Source organism: Mercenaria mercenaria, chromosome 5, assembly GCF_021730395.1.
Source record: "Mercenaria mercenaria strain notata chromosome 5, MADL_Memer_1, whole genome shotgun sequence".
Lineage (NCBI taxonomy): Eukaryota > Metazoa > Mollusca > Bivalvia > Venerida > Veneridae > Mercenaria > Mercenaria mercenaria.
In genome coordinates, this window is record NC_069365.1 from 89990619 (window position 1) to 90007603 (window position 16985).

Genomic DNA, 16985 nt, shown 5'->3' on the forward strand with positions numbered 1-16985 from the left:
GAAAGTCTTTAATTGTGAATTGATTGTTATGAAACTTTTAGAACATCTTAGTTAACATCAAAACAAATATTCAAATATTTCGGAGATGGAATATGTAAATCTGCATCACGTTTCGCTGAAATGTTGATTCTTAAACCTGTTCAAGATATATAATTCTTCAACAGTTTTCAAGCACACAATAAATTAACACATTAAGCAAATAATGGACCAATTATTTTGTAACAGAGAATTCAATGATCGAATCTGACGCACTTTTACACACTGTCTGGTTTTGCAGACCAACACAAGGTTGATATTAACCACATTTGCATAACTACAGACTATAACATTTCTTTTATACAAATTTCCTGACAAGTAAATTACTCTGTAAAGAGTTTTCTTTATTGTGTATACAGTAATAAATCTTTGATAACCATTCAAGTATATGTCCAAAAAAGCTTGGTATTCAACAAATTGCTCTAGAATTATATATTTGAAAGCGATTATTTCTTAGCCTTGATAAAAGAGATGCATTTCTAATTCATGCATTTACTAACAAACAAACAAACTGTATTTTTTTGTCTTGATTATTTGATAAACGATCTTTTTTGTATATAGAAAGTCTCACTTCAGTATAATCATTTCAGAAAAATGTTGACAAATGGATTTAATATACAAATATTCCAAGACCAATCCTTCAAACGTTGAATTACAAAACAAATAAACAAATTTCGTAATACTTTTACTTTATTCGAGGTTTTATAGAAACATTTTATAACATTAATTTGACAAACGATTGTAGGATAAAGGCTTACATATGGTTATGGGTATTATATTAAAACTTTGAAAGTTTAAACTTCCCTTCGAACAGTATGACAGAGATCTTTTCCTTAAAAACTTTGAATATTTATCAATTCATTAGTGGTCGTTGATTCATATATCAAGACAAATAAAAGACAAATAGCAAAAATCATTGTGTCTATAAATATTCTGTAATTCTAGAAATATTTCATTTATTCAACGTTGAATACAAGTCATGTATTATTACGCTATACATACTATCATAGACGAAGCATTTATTTATCAAACAGTACGCATTGATCGTGGATTCGAAGCTAAATTAGATATGTAAATTGTATTATCAAACTTGTTTATTGAGTTTATCGAAACAGCAAATGAAGTTATGCACCAAAATAAAATTATCTTATGATTGAGATTTGAATTGTGTACCTAAATATAGATATGTCTAGACATCTGATAATTTTTAATTAGTTTTAGAAGAATGACGGGAAATAAAATTTGCTCATTGACTTTGCATGTAACAAAAACAGAGTATAAAGTTTCTTTCATCTATTCCTCTGACAAAAAAGTGCATTTAGTTACTTCAAAATGTTTATTTAACGAAGTTACGTAAGATACTTATTTACCCTTACCCTGCTAAATTTATATAATGAACTTACCCATCTTTTAATTTGGACAGTACAATTAACTGTTTAAAGGGGTGCTTTACGAAAATTTACAGACAGAATGGCGAACAATGCAGATCCTAATCAGACTGCACAGATGTGCAAGCTGATAATGATCTACACTGGTCACAAAAGCAGAACCAATCGTGCCGAGCATGAAATGGGTTAACATACATCTTAAGCCAACATCGAGCTTCGTCTATATTGTCGTAAAACACAAATTAGTTCCAAAACATATTATTTATAATATAGTACACCATTCGTTTGCTTTTTTATTGTAATATGCAGAGAAAAATACAAAACAATGTCATTGTTTTGCGTTCTCTCTGAGAGCAGAATAAGGCTATGATTAAAACAGTTAATATATCAGAAAACTGTATCACTTTATAAATACATCTGTTAAACATTATTATAATTGCAAAGCTGTAGTATTTCGGAATAAACTGCACACCGCAATCATTTCTTAGGACCGATACTCCACAACGAGAAATAGTAAATGTTGAAATATAAGTGATACAAAATAAAAGCATGTGCCATATTTTACAATGATATACTGATAAGGCATTTACGCCGGTCAGAATGTTTTGGTTGTGCTTACCTAAAGTGAAATATGCCCTAGGTACGAGTCTAGTGGTAAATGCATGGCATGGGATACTGTTTTATCCACCGTACAATATCGGAATAAATAGCACACACACGCACACAAACCATTTTCTAAAAGCGATAGCATCACAGCTACAAGAGTTAAATGTTTAAAATAAGTTATTGCAACAATATTGGTACAATACAAAGGTATTTATCATCTCTTTATAAAAAGTTAAAACATTGTCATGACGTCACTCCTTTGTTCTCGCTGTACTGTATTTTTAATATTGGACTGCTTTCACTGGGACTTAGTACAGTATTTTCCACGTGGAATCCAATATTATTTTAATATTGGACTGTGTATTTAATATTGGACTGCACGAGGAAAACGATTTATATACAGAATCAATGTCTTTGTGTAGTCCAATATTTATCAATACATGTAGCGTAATTCCATAAAGAAATATTGTAATCAAATGAAAGCAGTCCAATAAAATAACACAGTACTGAAAATAAAAAGGAAAATTAATATCAAAACTAAATTTTATGTATAGATCTAGATGTATAATATATCTGGACAAAATCGCAAAATTTTAAAAATAACATTATACATACATGTATTCTGCATGCGTCAACGTAGTCTTACTCCCTAAACGACGACTTCATAGAGCAACAATTTCTTCAATATTGTTCACGTTTTCAAATTTAAAACTTCTGCAAGAATGTATTGCCCTCTGTTTAGAAAGCAGTTTTATAAGACCAATCATGATAGTTTTCTGAGGCCGTACTGTTAATGGCCTTTATGATTTTGTTAAGTTTAAATGAAGTGTCATTAATACTTTTCAAGTAATGCTCCGGACAAGCCTTATTTTGTATAATAAAGGGAGATAATCCAAAAGCTAGGTAAGGTAGAGTTATGGATCTTTGACACTGCTCTTTGATTGCTCTATGAGTATGTGAAATTTTAATAAAATGCTGTAAATACTTTTCAAGTTATACAACGGACGGACGGGCGGACGGACGGAAAGACGGACATAGTGTCAACCAAAGTGCTCGCCCTTCGGGAAGCATAAAATAATAGTAATAATAATTTACGATTAACGAAATTTAAGTGAAGCATTGCATCGTCGTATACATAGCTCATATTTTGTTATGTCACATTCCACATTTTCCGAATTTATCCGTTCTTCTGTACATAGAAAAAACTAAACAAATGCTTACATGTTAACTGGTTAATGTTCATGTAAACCCCTGAAAATGATATGAGCCGCGCCGTGGGAAAACCAACATAGTGCGTTTGCGACCAGCATGGATCAAGACCAGCCCGCGCATCCACGTAGTGTGCTCAGGATTCATACTGTTCGATAACAGTTTGTCTAATTGCAGTAGGCTTTGAAAGCGGACAGCATGACTGCGCAGGCTGGTCGCAAAACCAATATGTTGGTTTTCTCATTGTGCAGCTCATAGATCTGTTGTTGGTATTGACAGTTACAGTTTATGTTTATTTGAGTATTAGATCCGTACTGAAAAAAAAAACTGTAAAAAAAAAAAAAACAGGATGTAGAATAAATTGCCTTCGTTTCTTGTGTTTGAAGCCAGTGTGAAGCATTTGCTCACATTTGTTCAGTCTTTGAGACTGCTTATTGGAAAAGACAAACAATTGCAATTAAGGGACACATGTACTTGCATGAACCTTAGTTTTGTCGAAATATCTTTTAATTTTGTACTCGTATATTCTGTTTCATTTTATGCTATTTTTATGAAATACTGAGATTTTAGTGAAAATAAATCTAATAAATTCAAAGTGAATGATATCAAATATATATTTCAGTATTCCAGTTGGAACTACATTAAACATCCATTGTGATAATAACTTAAATAAGCGTAGGTTCGAGTGCATTAATAAAATTCATATTGAAAGCAAGTTTTCCTTAGTTTTCGGCTTCCGCCTCGCCACTATTTATTACCCAGTTAAAAGGAACGAAAATAATATCACAAGTTTAGTATGATTTAGACTTACCAGTAGCTGTATCCGATAATATATTAAAAATGTCTGTTCTGTAAGTCTTCCTGCACTAAATTTGAAGATGTTCGGGCAAATTCATGTACAACCCAACAAAAACTGTCATTGAACTAATAAATCACAACAGTATATTGCCAGGCGTGTAAACAAACAACCCATTTTCTCATTTAGTGCACATGCAGCATTCATTTTCTCCAGCTGTCCGATTCCAACTACGCTTTTATCAGGCTGGTAACATTGCCCGATCGGGCTTAAGACATAAAAAGTGATATTTCTTGAAAAATAATAAAGATATTTCTTTCAAATTTGGTCCATTTATTAAGCATAACATATGATGCTTATCAAGATAGAAGTAACTTTGTTGCCTTCAGTTTTGTTAGAATTACTCCCCTTTTTCAGATTTTTATAATGCATAATTTTTGAAGTCCAAAATAGTTATGTTTTAATGCAATGTTTAAAACAGAAAAGGTTCAATGGCTTTCTATTGCTCCAAACTTGTGCGCCAATAACTTTATTCTATATATTTAGGGCTAATACTTCGTTTCTAGTGCAGATGTATGAGCATTTTTTTAAAACTAACATTTCTCTATGATGTTGTAAGTGAAAGCAGAGTAAAATGTAAACATTCATGTACTAGCGCAATAATTTAGAGCATTAGAAAGCCATTGAACCCTTTTCTTGTTTAAACTTAGCATTAGAACATATTTTTTTGGACATCAAAGATTATGCCAAAATTCTACCAAAACTAAAGGCAACCAAGTTATTTTTATTCTAATTAGCTTAGCATTAGAACATATTTTTTTGGACTTCAAAGATTATGCCGAAATTCTACCAAAACTAAAGGCAACCAAGTTATTTTTATTCTAATTTGTATAATTTGTTATGCTTAATAAATGGACCAAGTTTGAGAAAAATAACTTCATTAGTTTTCAAGAAATATTACTTTTTATGTCGTAAGCCCGATCGGGCAATGTTACCAGCCTGTTTAGTGAAACATCCTAATCCGCCTTACCCTTGTGAATTTTAACACAAAGAACGTTTCCTTGTACACACTTAAATGAAAAGAGCATATTAATCACTTTACCCTTGCCATGAATTAAAATAAATCCATTTTTTTTTGTTTCTAAAATGTCACAAAATTTCTTTCCTCCCGCCGCCACTCATGAGAATAATACTGCTTATTCCGTACATCAGTGTACATGTGTAAACACAATAGCATCACGAGAATCCCGGGCTAACGAAAGTCCAATATTACGAAGGCGAGAAACCCGAAAAAAACGCAGTCGTGCATTATGAGAAAAACGTGCGTAAAATAGTCATGAGGATCTACAGAGTATTTTATAATCATATAGCAACTGTTATTAAATGCGGTAAAATGAATAAAAACCGAATTATTTTAAAAATATTTTACGTCAATGGTTTATACGTAATTTTTTGATTGGTTATGTCATTAAAACAATGTTTTAAGTAAGATATAAGCCTCAAACGATCCAATATGTAAAATACTGGACGGTCCTCAGCGCTAACGCGCTTCGGACAGTCCAGTATTTTACATATTGGATCGTTTGAGGCTTATATCCTATACATAAACAAATATGATATTAAGACCAGTTAAAATAGATAAAAGATAAAAAAAATATTTAACTTTACTTCACTGGTATACATATGTTTTACAAAATGTATATCCATAATTAATATTAACTAAAAGATTGAAACATGTTCGTATTTGATTCTTTTTTCCTGTTTATAAATAGTTATGACTGAATGCACGACTCATGTACCTGACTCATTTAAAAAAAACAAAAACATAGTATTTTGTAAGTGTGTAAATTAGTTTTATTTGAGCTCGATTATGATGAAAACTTTATTCCTATTTGAACCACTTTTGAGTCCGCTTCATGGTAAAACCAGACTCGAATCCACGACGACCCCCACCTGTTGAGCAGCCGACACTAATCACTAGACCATCGTTCCCCTTAAGAAGTGTATTGAACTAGCAGAGGCTTCACCGTCACATCGTCAGGTTATGAGACGTGAGACATTGAGACGTTCTAATAAACCAATTCAGTGGCAAGAGAATTCAATCTACAGATGGTCTCTGAGAGGCAGGTCCATTCAGTACTTATTCCGTACTAAAATTGTTTCACAGAGCTGGGTCTCGGTCTTTTGAATATTTAGGTATTACAATTGCATGGAATTGCATCCAGCAAACGAAATTCCACATTGCACTTAATTCTTCAAATAAAATCTCGAATATAAACACATTTTGAAATCACCGATTATTGTTGGATAATTTACAGATTTTAAGACAGAACAGATTATATAGACATGCAACATTTGCTATGATTGGTTGTACTGTAGCAAACTATGTGTTCTGTACGTTTTGCTGTACCAGGTAATGATTTTGCTCTATATATTGATTTGGGTTTACTGTCTAGAAATATCAAGCTTATTGTATGTAGCGTTTTATTATGCTATACGAAATTTAGATCTGTCAAAAACAGCTAATTATATCTGGTTTCCGTAAACGCGTAATTCAATCAGACGCCTTCTTACATTACGATAAAATTGTGTATTACGTGTAATTTGTTTTTCTTATGAACAATCTAACTGAGATATTAACTATTCTGCCCTTTTCAAGTATCATCATGAAATAAAACACTTACTGTATGATGGTTTCCGTGAATATCCAAGTCTATGGACATGGCCAATGTGAATATGTCAGGTCCATTAACTTGGATATTCACTGATACCATCATACAATAACTATTTTATATCAATAAAGCTGCAAGTGCTTCACAGTAAGCCATCTTCTTACTTCTCAGCTGGGATGCCAGTGTGACAAATAAATCATATTAAAATAAAATTAGAGGTACAATCTATATGTAACTAACAAAGTCTTAAGTATATTCTATGTGTACGTGCAATTTAACTTATTTGTTCATATTCAGAAAGTTTATTTGGTTAGATCTTAATATGATACTTCAATTCCCACGGCAAATACATAGACACCACTGTAATGTTCCAATGATATTTCCCATTTAATGGAACAAAAGATTAAATAACTTACACTTGTAGCTGTTATTTCGGAAAATTGTGCAACATCGTGTGTCAGATTACTTGATTAATTTTTGTCTTCAGTCTTGATTAACACCAAAACAGGATTGGCATTTGTGAGTCTGTATTGTTTAGGGAATAAAACTGTTTATACATATGGAAATTACTCTAAATGATTATTTGCTGTGTGGCTGAGAACAGTTATAATAAACAAAGAGCATGGAAAATGTTTTAAATTTTCGTAACGATGGAAAAACCGGAATGCTTTCTATTTCCGATTTACAGCAAGTTTTTATTCAAGCAATTGTGTAGGTCAATGCTACGTTTCAACGCCGCGATGTTGAAGGATTTGTCGCTGGAAAGGCGGATTTTGGCCAAATAACGGTATTTCCAAAGCTATCGGTATTTCACCTTCAAGGTATTTATTCGCTTTAAACTGAAAACAACAATTATGTATTTTATATGCCCGCAATGACAATTCAACGAGTCTTACTGTAAGGAATATCACACTTAAGATATATTCGAAAATCTATCATAATGGCATTCCCTCGCTAAACTTACAGTAATTAGTGCCTGGAAGAGAGCATACTTGCTGTTTCAAGTTGAAAGCGAAAAGATAAGGTAAACTCATATGTCAACGTTTCAGTGACAGCAGACATATCGTCATTTGGCTTCTTTTCCAACTTTGATATGACGAATCTTCCACGGTCGCTGCGTCGGAGCCATTACTCCTGTAAGAGCTATGACAGTTTGAACGTTAACGATATGTGAAACAATTGATGCACATTAGCCTTCAATCATCAAAGAATGTCTTAAGATTTTAGATTTACTATCGATCTATCCTTTTTCTTTTGTCAATGAAGAATAATTTTCCCGTACTTTTTATGTTTCCAAATATATCTGATTTATTAGTTATATATTATGTTGTATATACTCTAATACAATGTTCTTAAGAAAGTAAATGGGTTAATAGCGGCGACCAGTAAGCATTTCAGATAGCGGTTGCTATTTTGCAAGAAAAACTATATTGTTCAAACATAAACGACAAAGACCTATTAGTACATAGTTTGCGATTTAACAATCGTAAGAAACGTGGACATGTTTAAAACACCTTGGTGGCACGAGTTGATTGCAAATGTAAATTTATAAGCATGAATGCTATTACGTTGTACTTATGGTGTGCATGTCGATCATACGTACAACTGTATACACACTATGGTGTGTTTTATCAGTGAGAGCTGCGTTCACAGAATTTGACTTGGTTAATTGTCTTGTTGTTTCATTCCGTTCAACATTTAATAGTTCACCATTCTAACATACCATTATACTTTACACTTTCTAGGAAACAGGTTTAAGGGGTAAACACAAGCCAAAAGTATTTTAGTGACACACTTAAAGAAAGCAGCGATATCTTTGACATTCTAATGACAGACACATAAGTAGCTCCGTTAGCTTGCAAACTTAAATGTATATAAGACATATTTTAGCCATGCAATGTCTTATCGTTGTACACTATGCTTTATTCAGACATTTGCAGTAAATACGACACGTACAGGCTATATTATGTGGAAATGAACGAAAATTAACACAACAAGTGAGCACTGAGTGAGGCTAAATGACCCTTGATTAGTATCTGAAAAATGCAAAAAATTGACTGTAACAAAATGAACAGTGAACGCGGTAAGCGCATGCGGTTAATGCTTATATTTATACTTATGATTCTATCTATTTGCTCTCCACTGCATGACATAATGTTGGGTTTTCTTCTAAAATGAAAAGCTTAAATGCAGCCAAATTGTGTCGGTATGATGCTAAATCTTGTATTAAATATATATTACTTTTATTGGTATATACAGTAATTTCGCGCACCATGTTAAGGTCTAGTAGTATATCACCAAACCACAGACAAACGACATCTTTGCAAACAATCTACCAGTCCGATATATGTTTTACTGTATTGTCCGATACGACTGCATACTGACCTTCTTAATTCCTGTTTGTTTAGTTCTGCCCATTGTTTTCTCGTTTAGGGCAAACCCATTATTTTATCTGGACCATACGCCGCTTTTCATGGAATTACACGCTAATGTATCATTGAAGGTTCCATGTGCACCGCCTTATGAAACATCTGCGGATGTCTCGAAATTGTTTTTTTTTGTACTTTTAGCATGTGTAAATATTCAGTTCTGCTCAACCCGGGGCTAGTGGGCGTGGACGGTAGCATGCATTTCCACTACCGTCCATGAACAGGCTCAATCAAACCAAGCCTGCAGCATTTTTGTTTTTGATGTGTTGAGCGACCTGTGGACTTTCCACTTTTTCTATTGAAATAAACTGTGTGAACTGAGTGCAACAGGATATGATGATAACTGCCGTCGCCATTATCTATATATCTGTTTTACCCCATGATTATTGCCAAAACTGGATCTACGGTAATCAGTAGCCATTATGGTAGGTCTGTCGCCGAATTCCTAGTATGAAAATTAATGCATTGAAGAAGATTTTGTATCTTGATTGCTATAAAGGTGCAAACCGTTGTAATTCGTTGTAACTGTGTATTTGGTCCAGGAATATTATATCACGTCAAAATATTATTTTTATATTTCTTTAGACAAGTGACGCCACAATTACATAAGTAGTTATTTTGTAGAGCTGTGTTGGTGTAGGTAAGAATTTGTACTGTATTCAAGGTAGTCTACGGGGCTCTTTCTTAAGAGTTATGGAACGTCACATTAGAAAGTTGCAGCGTAATTTCATATTTGTTATCGTATGGCGATTACAACAGTCTGCATTTCATTTTGGAACAACTGATTAAGGAAATGTTTCCACAGACCCGCGATATTATTATTCATACTTGTATGAAGGCTCAGCAGTGCGAACGAAAATCATTTGCATATTAAGATTGAAAATATGGGTTGAAAAATAGAGGTTTGGCCGTCAGATAAATATTTATTTAGTATAGCAGAATGGTATCAAAAAATAAATTTTCTTATCAATTTTAACACATTTCGTGTTTACCAATAACAATATATCTTAGTGAAACGAATGATCAGCTTGAGTTTTCTAAGACAGAGTATATAATGATAACAAGGATGAATACCGATTTAGTCGTCCACATTACCAAACGACCCTTATTCAGTTTGTATACTGTGCATGTTGTGGTCATACCCATATCCTTTGAGACCAATAGCATAGTAATAAGTCTATAATCATGCTTGTAATTTGAAACACCTTTACAAAACATTGTGAGCTTATATATTTTCCAAAAAATAAGTTATATAAAATGACGCAAAGCTATGGAGACATTAGCGAATAAAAGCGCTATATAAGATCTTAAAGAAGTAAAATTGAAACAGGCGGCCATGCGAAGCTGCTAAGTAGCAAGCCTTTAGAATGAGTGTAAAAATAATCTCTAGTGCTATGAACCAAGACTGTGAAGAGATATAAAAGAAATAATGCAGGGTTACAAGCGAATTACGTGCATTAATACACAGATAAAGAATACCAAAACAGTAAATGAATTAAACGTCTATATGAACTTTGTAAGACTTAATAATGCAAGGTATATACTAGTATACAGTTGAACAACTGCTCTTGTGAGTGTTATAATTTTTTTTATCATACTACAGTATCAGACGTGTTAGCTGCTAGAAGTACTTTTGTTCGTAAATTTCCGGCAAACATTGAAAGAAAATGCATTTCAAGTTCATCATCATTGGAACAGCTTAATTGTCTTTTTAGAACTTTTAGTCTTCTGCTTGAGTGAAACCTTGAACGAATTGTTGCTTTATTAGCTGTCTTTTGTTGCATTTTCCCGCAAAACTTCCAAATAATGCAAATATTTTAAGTAAAAACAATGAAAATACGCCTTGCTCGTGCAGATTGCCTTAACATCAAAGATCTCTCCATTAAAATTTTACCTTGTTCAAATGCATTTGATAATCTTCTCCTCATTCGATGTATGCCATATTGTAAATCCAGTCAAACTATCCTTTCATCCTTGAACCTGTATGTAAAAATATGTTTCTGTGCTACAATACGTTAAATTTACGCATCAATGTCTTTTTTGTTTGATGCTCCACCAGACGGATTCATAATAAAAGGCTTTCGTTGTTCAGCTTTGATTAATCAAATCACATCGCCACCAAATTCAGGGCTTTATTCTAAGTGTATTGCCGGTAATTATATTTTGGTTGATGCACATTAAATACAGAAACGTGGCAGAAGAAAAGCTTACCAGGATTTTGTAGAATTATGGCATTTTTAATGGTTAGACGATAAGACAGCAGACGACACGTTTTTCATCGGTTCTTTTCATTATTTCTTAGTACAAACAACATATTTATTTATTACAGATATAGTAAAACATTAACAGAACACGATGAATGTTAGCTAGGTTTTGGTAGAAATATTAATACAACATAACTTCATAATAAATGTAAATAGTGGAGTGACTTTATATTCATACTGATAAATACGTATGATTCGGTGAATTAAATTAGGTCAATACTGAACTGATGAAGTAGGACAAAATCTTTGGTCTGGAAGATAATTAGTTTTCTCGCTGAGCAATGTAATTTTCAAAGCTGTGAAACCCAGGCAGACAATAATATTCCTAATTATTTAGCATTTAATTTTCTTCTCAAAAGCAGCCAGTTTTTACAAACACATATTAACGTCTGAGACAGTCTTTTAACACTTCCGTTTTCTCAGCTATATTAAAACCTGTCTCATTGTGTCTGAAGTGTCCAAGAAATATCTACAACAGTCTTATACAATACATTAATCCTGTGACAGCGTCCATAGTGGACAGATAATTATTGCAAAGTGATATTGGCATAGTGTGTTACGTTTCAGCTGTCTCATATAACATAACACTTCTATATATTGCGCAGTAAAATTTTGTATTACATTTTCTTACACAAGTCAATCTCAGATAAAACAAAATTGGGTTAGATTTTACTTCATCTTCAGTGCAGTGTCTTTAAGATGGACATATATTTCTTCTGGTCTTTATTTGTATTTCCAGTTCCAAGTATGTATTAGCTTTAGATATAGTACTTCACTACGGCAAACAGAACTAAAGTTTTATAGAATTGCGGAAATGGTGGACAAAACGAAGGATTTTAGGGTGAATTTAAAAAATAATTACAGATCTTGATATTTTGTTGAAATAATAAAAACAAAAACAATTATAACAAAATACATGCATTTTATTTATCATTCTTCTCTCTCTATCATTAATATAGTTTCCTTAATTTGTAACTTATTTCGATTTTCATTCAATAACATTTGTGAAAAAGATTTTTTATTGTAATTGAGTATACTTTGGTACGAAGTTTTGCAAAATAACCCCGCCCATGACAAATGCTGAAAGGAAAAATGAAAAGTGAGCTACATATATTAACGAATACTTTGCTATGTCATATCTTGAATTTTCTCAATAACATATTTAAGTGTTTTCTTGTGTTTTTTTTGGATAATGTATTATACGCTGCTCATAACATTTTTAGTTCAACTTACACAGTGATTTTGAATTTATGTTATTATACTTTAATTATGTTCTAAAGCGGTACAACATTGATGTATTTGACAACTACTTCACAATAATATGATTTTTTGCGCAGTCATCAAATTATTTATGTGTATTAGAAAACTTTAAATGGCTTGGTATCAACGGCATGCCTCCAAACGCATTTAAATCCCTACTTTGCTTATATAGTTACGAACCGTTCCAAGGCGGTACCCCATACTTCAATTTATGGCATAATTAACATTGTGGGAGTGAAATAAAGTAACTCCATCGTATCATGTCGGTATAACACTAGTGTAAAACATTTTGACTTGACGTTGTTTTAAGCAAAGAAGGGGTTGGTCAATCTTACTTTGACTATAAAAAAAAGAAGGGAATTTCGATGTTGATCGGATTTCATGATCCCAAGGTCCAGAAAATAAAACGATAATACCAACTACGGGAATGCCTTTTACAGCTGCTATATGGCATCGTAAGACTTCTGTTGTGATAGTTAATTAAATAAATGAAGCAGAGAATTCAACCAAGCAAGATTATAGCAGACTCGGTTGACTTAGTATGTACATTATAAGTAATGATATATGAAACAGCTCTTACGTACCTTGCTCCGGCGTAAGCGGAAAATAATACAGCCATCATACAGCACTAAAACACTGCTGTTTTGAAAGAAAACAATCCCATAGGAACATACAAAGCAATTTGCCACACTCGTTTGCGAGGTATTGTAATTTTGCTCTAAAGCCCTCAAACAAGCTGCAATTGATATTATTAAATAGCGTTTTACTGAAAAAAAATCACTTGACAATGTACAGTTTTGTCAGCCTTAAAAACTCATGTTCAGATAACAATAGTAGTAGTAATGATAATAATACTGAATGCGGCTTTTTATCTGCGTTGTTCATGGGTATTTATCGTTGCATCAGTGAAGACATTGTATTTTTAAAAATTTTCATGATAAATTTATCATTCTCAATCCAATTCATTTTTGCAAAATTCCTTTCTTCTTACAATATTTTGTATTGTTTTCTTAGGTTATCATTGATTAAGTCTTTCTCGTAAGTAAATGAAGAAGTTGTTAGCCTGCCGCCCTTTGTGTGTCCAGTCGCAGCTGATTTATTACTTTTCAGCTCAGATTGACTGACTTGCGTTCAAAATGTAATAAGTGGAACCAATAGACATGTCAATTTTCGGTTTGCAATTTTGTGAAAGAGACAATATTCTTGTCACAGATGAACTCGTTGTGACGCTTCAGTGCGAGCTATTTACAGCAATACATATGGAATAAAATCTATAAGAAGATCATTTGGAAGCAGAATGTGCATCCAAGCAAAATAATTGCAGATTCGGTTTGGGTGGGTCTATGGAACGAAAGGTAATGAAATGTTTAATATCTCGCACATCACCACCCCATCCCGGATAAATCAAGCGGAGGTTTATTGTAGTAAAATCTAATGAATTTGATACTAAAGGGCCAAAAAATATAACACCGGTAAATTTGAGACAAACTTTGTCTAGTTAGGAAATTAAAAAGCGTTTGTAACGATGAAATACGCATGAATTTCTCTTGACAAAGACAAGATTGTCGTATCTAAAATTAATGATGTTTCATGTTTCAAAAAGTATCTACTTTACTTTTTATGCGATTCAAATTTACAAGGTTTTAAGAGTTATATACCAAATAAAATGTAAAAACTATCCCTTTGATTAAGAAACTTTAATCAATGTAAATTCAGAAGGAACCCTGAGATAATATAGTAAGGTCGGTTTATAACATGATATCACAAATTAATTTTATCTTTTTCTTTTTGAATTTTTGACTATTAGCCTAGTAACCTGTTTTAAATATATACCGGCTAAGTAGCACTAACTATAGACCGGCAATTTTTATAAGGAGTCATATGATAATTTGCTATAACTTATACAATAGTTGACATGTTTACACAGGCTCATGCAATACGTGCCATGTTCACAAACACGCATAAAAATGTGACATGGTAACACTGGCGCACACGATATGTGCCAAATTCACAAAGACGCAAAACAATATAGGCCATATTTGTTTACACAGACACATATCATATGTGCCATGTTTTCACAGACACATAAAACATGTGTTATGTTTGCACAGACACATACAATATGTGCCATGTTAACCGCACGCCAAAACAATATGCACCACGTTTGCACAGGCACATGCAATACGTTCAGTGTTAACACATTAAAATACAATATGTACCATGTTTAAACAATCAGGCACATTCAATATGTGCTGTGTTTATACAGGCGCAAACAATATTTGCAATTTATTCACGGGCACACAAAGTATGTGCCATGTTTACACAGACACAAATAATATATGCCATGTTTACACAGACACATACAATATGTGCCGTGTTTACAAGGATAAATACAATATGTTGCATTTTTTCACAGTCTGGCAAATAACATATTTGCAATATTTTAACATACGCAAACAGTAAATGCCATGTTTACACGGACACATACAATACGTGCCGTGTTTACATAGACAAATACAATATGTGCCATGTTGACACAGGAACATACAATACGTTCCATGTTTACACAGATGTTAACAATATGTGCCATATTTACAAAGGCGCCAACAGTACATGCCATGTTTACACAAATATAAAATATGTGCCATGTTTACACAGGCGCATACAATATCTGGCATATCTACACAGGCACATAGAACACGGTCAATGTTTACACAGACGCAGACAATATGTGCCATGTTTACAAAGGTATATACATTACATTCTACATTCTAACATCCGTGCTAAAGCTTCTTGTTACCAAAAGTTTAAAATTTGTTCGACGGACATAAGGTTTATGTTGGCCTCATTTGCAAAATATTGAGGCCGTTATATAATTTTCTCTGAAACTCAACTATCTGAAAAATCTATTACTCCGCTAAGTTTCATTAATATGTATACAGGGATACTATTCTGTTAATTTCAATTTTCATAGATTAGGTCTCGGAGGCTGAATTTTAAACATATAATATTAATGTAAAAAGTAACTCCCACTTAAAGCTTCCTATCAACGCTATATTCAAGTTATGTATGTTTGTTTGTTGTTTTGTTTTGTTTTAACGCAGATTTCCAACAATATTTCAGTTATGTAACGACGGACAGTTAACTTAACCAATGTTCCTGGATTCTGTTCCAGTATAAACCTGTTCTCCGCAAGTAACTGCCAACTTCTTCACTTAAATCAGAGGTGGAAGACAACTGATTTCATACACGATGTATTTTATCAAATCGTCACGGAGAACATACGCTCCACCCGGGGATCGAATTCACGACCCCATGATCCGTAGATAATCGCACTCCCTATTGAGCTAATCACACGGGCTGTATATTCATGCTATTGCTTATACCTTAGTTTACATTTAGGAAATCTACATTTGTAAGTTTTTTACATCTATCAAATATCAATCATTCTACTTTAAACTCTACTAACTTTGACCTCTATGTTTGAGCTCGGCTTTTTAGCTAAAAGCTTGGGTCTTGCATCCGACATGTCGTTTGATTATGAGGAACATTTGTGCCAAGTGATATCGATGACAGTGTTATGGAACGGTCACAAAACAGACCCTGTTAATGTTTAATCTGTGATATTGACATTGAAGCTAGTGGTCTGGGTTTTGCGCGGGACACATTCAGTGATGCCAAGTAATTTCAAGTTCATTTGCGTTGTGATATTACTTTTAGCAAGATCGTGGTTAGAACTTTTGTTATAAAAATGTGAAATCTAGATATGTACCAAGGTGATGTCTCTTGTTATTTATCATTTTATTTCTTCATAAACTGTTTCATCACTTGTTTTTACAATAAAATATTGACATCTGAGATAATATAAAATATTTGGTATCATTTTACCAGTAACTGAAATTGTCACGGTTTGTCCGAAGTGAGCAAAACATGTCTTCATCTGTCGTATACAATAAAATAATTCTGTGACAAGTGTTTCTTCCTCATTTCCCAGGCGGACAGACCATTGTTGTTGATACATTTTAGCTGTCTCGTCGAACAAAACCCTTCTATATCAAATGCTAATATAATTCACATTTCAACCATTTCTAGTCTTTAGCCGCCACTGAACATAAAAAAGTATTACGAAATATTATTTGTGAATTATACTGGGAACACGTAAAACCGTGGTATTAAGGTATCATATGATCACATACTTTAAACAAAAGCATCAATTTTGAATAGAACTTGTCTGGTAAATATCAGTGAACTAACATTTAGTGAACTAACATATAAGTTGCAAACATAATAAAATTGCAAAAGAACTATACAATTTTGCCGATCAA